Below are 5,178 nucleotides of genomic sequence, written 5' to 3'. Positions count from 1 at the left end.
GAAAGCAAATTCCGTTTGAAATTTGGAATAAAATAAGCATTGTCTAACAATAAATATTTATCATTTGCAAAAGACAATCGCACTGTCCCTACTGCCGTCGCTGAGATCCTTGCCCCATTACTCACTCTCATTTGGAAAGATCCCTCTTCAAGATCCCTGGACGTTTCCATCATCTGCAAAGAAGTACAAACATGATTAGATGCCCTTGAATCAACTATCCAGGTAGAGAAGTCATTCTCAACTAAACATGTTTCCATGACCAGTAAATCTGATTTACCTTGCTTCTTCACTTTCAGCTCATCGAGGTACTTTTTGTAGTTCCTCTTCCAATGGCCGTCCTGGTTACAGTGTAAACACTTTCCCTTAGACTTTGGAGCAGCCTTGTTCTGCTTGTTCTTCTGGATCTTCTTTTTCCATTTTCCCTTATTGTTCCCTTGATTCTTCTTCTTCTTAATCTTTGATGAAAAAGGCCTCCCCTGTTGGCTTCAGCAACATTTGCCTTGCCTCCCTTATCACCTATAAGGGACTCAAATTGTTGCAGCTCATTCAGGAGCTCAGTTAAGTTATCATTCTTTTGGTTCATCAGATAACTTGTCCTGAATGGAAGGAAATCAGGAGAAAGTGTCTCTAGTATCATGCCAACCTGGGTCTTCTCATCAATTTAAGACCCATTAATTTCAACCTCATTAAGATGATTAATCATCTTAAGCACATGCTCACGTATAGAAGAACCGTTCTTCATACGGCCGTTCATAACGGCTTTGACAGCAGCGTGTCGGGCTGAATTAGATGGACATCCAAACATCCTCTGAAGAGTAATTAATGAGGCCCCAAGACGCTTTGATTTCGTCCTCCCTACGGAGGGTATTCATTAATTATAATAACAAGGTTGACTTCCAAAGAGATAGGATCTCTAAGATGTATTTTAGAATTGACCTACCCTACGGCGGCAACTTCTAAGTTAAGTCTAAAAGATCTGAAGCGGTGGGTTACACTCATAAAGAGATAATTAAATTGGTTAATTATTTTCTTGACCTAAAATAAAAGGAAATTAATAAATATTATAAGTATGAGATATTTCAGATAGTATTTATTAATTGAGATAGTCTCATTTTAATTAGCAATTATTTGACCTACCCTACGGCGGCACTTAATTATGGTGATTAAAATTCCTTAGGCAATTAAACATGTATTTGTGTATTTAACATTTGCATTCATGCATCATATTTATATGCCTTAAATTTAGTAGTGATATTTATGCAAAATGTTGATTGAGTTAAATTCCTTATTTTCAGCAAAAATGTCAAATCCTATTTTCGCACTTCTCGCTTCCCAAATTTTGAATGGTGAAAACTTTGTCAAATGGAAAAGCAACATGAATATCCTCTTGATCTGTGAAAACTACCATTTTGTCCTTAGGGAGGATTGTCCTCCAGTGCCTCCAACCAATGCCGCCAGGGCTTTGACCGAGCGATATGATCGCTGGATCAACGCCAACAACAAGGCCCGTTGTTACCTGTTAGCAGCAATGAATGAAGTGTTGAGAACTCAGCACGAAGGCCTTGCGACTGCTAGAGAGATCATGGACACTCTTCAGAGGATGTTTGGACGTCCATCTGATTCAGCCCGAACGGCCGTATGAAGAATAGTTCTTCTGTACGTGAGCATGTGCTTAAGATGATTAATCATCTTAATGCGGCTGAAATTAATGGGTCTTAGATTGATGAGAAGACCGAGGTTGGCATGATACTAGAGACACTCTCTCCTGATTTCCTTCCATTCAGGACAAGTTATCTGATGAACCAAAAGAATGATAACTTAACTGAGCTCCTGAATGAGCTGCAACAATTTGAGTCCCTTATAGGTGATAAGGGAGGCAAGGCAAACGTTGATGAAGCCAACGTAGCCGAGGGGAGGCCTTCTTCATCAAAGAATAAGAAGAAGAAGAATCAAGGGAACAATAAGGGAAAATGGAAGAAGAAGATCCAGAAGAACAAGCAGAACAAGGCTACTCCAAAGTCTAAGGGAAAGTGTTTCCACTGCAACCAGGATGGCCATTGGAAGAGGAACTGCAAAAAGTACCTCGATGAGCTGAAAGTGAAGAAGCAAGGTAAATCAGATTTACTGGTCATGGAAACATGTTTAGTTGAGAATGTCTTCTCTACCTGGATAGTTGATTCAGGGGCATCTAGTCATGTTTGAACTTCTTTGCAGATGCTGGAAACGTCCAGGGATCTTTCCAAATGAGAGTGGGAAATAGGGCAAGGATCTCAGCGATGGCAGTAGAGATAGTGTGACTGTCTTTTGCAAATGATAAATATTTATTGTTAGACAATGTTTATTTTATTCCAAATTTCAAACGGAATTTGCTTTCGGTTTCTAGATTGCATGATCAATTTGTTTCAGTTTCTTTTGATATTGACTCTGTATCTTTATCTACGAATGGAATTCATATTTGTTCTGGTTTTGTTGATGATGGTCTTTATTTTGTTAAACCCATATTCAACGAAATGCTACAAACTGAAATGTTCAAAGTCGCTGAACCAACCCCTAAAAGAAGAAAGGTTTCTGACGAAAATGAAACATACTTGTGGCATCTAAGGCTAGGTCATATAAACATAGATAGGATTGAAAGACTAGCAAAGGATTGTCCTTTGAGAGAGCTAAAGGTTGGCACTCTACCGGTTTGTGAATCCTATCTGGAAGAAAAAATGACCAAGAGGCCATTTTCAGCAAAGGGTGAAAGAGCAAAGACACCCCTTGAAATCATACATACCAATGTATGTGGTCCTTTGAATGTCAAAGCGAGGGGAGGCTATGAATACTTCGTCACATTTATTGATGATCATTCGAGATTCGGATATGCATACCTGATGCAAAAGAAATCTGAAACCTTTGAAAAGTTCAAAGAATTCCGTGCCGAAGCTGAAAAGCAACTAGGCAAATCGATCAAAACTCTTCGATCGGATCGAGGAGGAGAGTACTTGGATTATGAATTCAAAGACCATTTGATTGAAAATGGAATAATATCACAGCTCACTGCACCTGGCACACCACAACAAAATGGTGTAGCTGAAAGAAGAAACTGCACCTTACTTGACAAGATGGGATCAATGTTAAGTTATTCTTCTTTACCCACTTCATTCTGGGGACATGCATTACAAATAGCAGTATACATTCTGAATTTAGTTCCATCTAAGTCAATCCCCATAACACCCCTAGAGTTGTGGAATGGTCGCAAACCTAGTTTGAGACACATTCGCATATGGGGGTGCCCAGCACATGTGTTGAAGGGAAAGACTGGGAAGTTGGAACCTCGCTCGGAAGTCTGCATATTTGTGGGCTATCCAAAAGGAACAAGAGGAGGTATGTTTTATAGTCCTCAGGATAACAAAGTGTTTGTATCGACAAACGCTACGTTTCTTGAGCATAACTATATGGCAGATTTCAAGCTCTGAAGTTAGATAGTTCTGGAAGAGTTGTTGGCTGATCAGATTAGCCCCATGCGGACAACAGTTGTGGGACGACAAAGAAGGGAGACCACTGACCATGAAAAAACACCTCCGCCACCACGACGCAGTGGGAGGGAAATAAGATTGCCAACCCGCTATCGTGAAAATGGAGAAGCAAATGTTGCAGTCACCGCTGGCAGTGAAGATGATCCATTGTCATACAGGATGGCAATGGATGATATTGATCAAGAAAAATGGCAAGAAGCCATGAAACTTGAAATGGAGTCTATGTGCTCCAATTCTGTCTAGGAGCTTGTAGACCTACCAGAAGGCGTTAAGCCTATTGGTTGCAAATGGATCTATAAGAGAAAGAGAGGAGCTGATGGAAAAGTTGAAACGTTCAAAGCAAGATTGGTTGCAAAGGGTTTTACCCAAAAGGAAGGAGTAAACTATGAGGATACTTTTTCCCCTGTAGCCATGCTAAAATCCATCCGCGTACTCTTATCCATTGCTGCTTATTATGACTATGAGATATGGCAAATGGATGTCAAGACGGCATTTCTGAACGGCCATCTTGAAGAGACCATTCATATGGTCCAACCAGAGGGTTTCATGGTAAAAAGCTAAGAGCAGAAAGTCTGCAAATTGCAGATGTCCATTTATGGACTAAAGCAAGCTTCTAGATCTTGGAACATCAGATTTAACGAAGCTATAAAATCTTATGGCTTTGAACAAAATCTTGGTGAACCTTGTGTCTACAAACAAATTCAAGGAGATAAAGTGGTCTTCTTGGTTCTTTACGTAGATGACATTCTGCTCATTGGGAATGATGTAGAATCGTTATGCAAAGTAAAGAACTGGCTAGCCAGCCAATTCCAAATGAAAGATTTGGGAGAAGCCAACTATATTCTTAGGATCCAAATTATCCGGGATCACAAGAATAGACTTTTGGCATTGTCTCAGGCATCGTATATTGACAAGGTGCTTGTCAGGTTTTCGATGCAAAACTCCAAGAAAGGAAATTTGCCTTCTCGACATGGAGTTTATCTCTCCAAGGAGCAGTGTCCAAAGACACCTCAAGAAGAAGAGGATATGAGACGAGTTCCCTATGCATCGGCAGTTGGTAGCCTGATGTATGCAATGCTTTGTACTAGACCTGACATATGCTATACAGTAGGGTTGGTTAGCAGATACCAGTCAAACCCAGGATTAGATCATTGGGTTGCAGTCAAACACATACTCAAATATTTAAGGAGGACGAGAAACCATATGCTTGTATACTCTGGTAGGGATTTGATTCCTATTGGATATACTAATTTTGATTTTCAGTCGGATAGGGACTCTCGTAAGTACACCTCGGGGGCAGTGTTCACTTTGGGAAATGGAGCCATCATATGGAGGAGTATCAAGCAATCTTGTATTGCTGACTCAACCATGGAGGCTGAGTATGTAGCAGCTTGTGAAGCTGTCTGGCTTTGTGAATTTCTGAAGGATTTGGAAGTTGTTCCAAATATACATGAGCCTATCATACTCTATTGTGACAACAGTGGAGCAGTGACCAATGCCAAGGAGCCCAGGAACCACCGCAAAGAAAAGCATATAGAGCGAAAATTCCACCTGGTCAGAGAGATTGTTTCTAGAGGAGACGTTTCAGTTGAAAAGATCGCATCCGCGAACAACATAGCTTATCCGTTTACCAAAACATTACCAGCTGGGAGTTTTGAGA

Source organism: Morus notabilis, unplaced genomic scaffold (genome assembly GCF_000414095.1).
Source record: "Morus notabilis unplaced genomic scaffold, ASM41409v2 Scaffold192, whole genome shotgun sequence".
In the NCBI taxonomy this organism is placed as follows: domain Eukaryota; kingdom Viridiplantae; phylum Streptophyta; class Magnoliopsida; order Rosales; family Moraceae; genus Morus; species Morus notabilis.
This window is presented reverse-complemented; position numbering follows the sequence as displayed.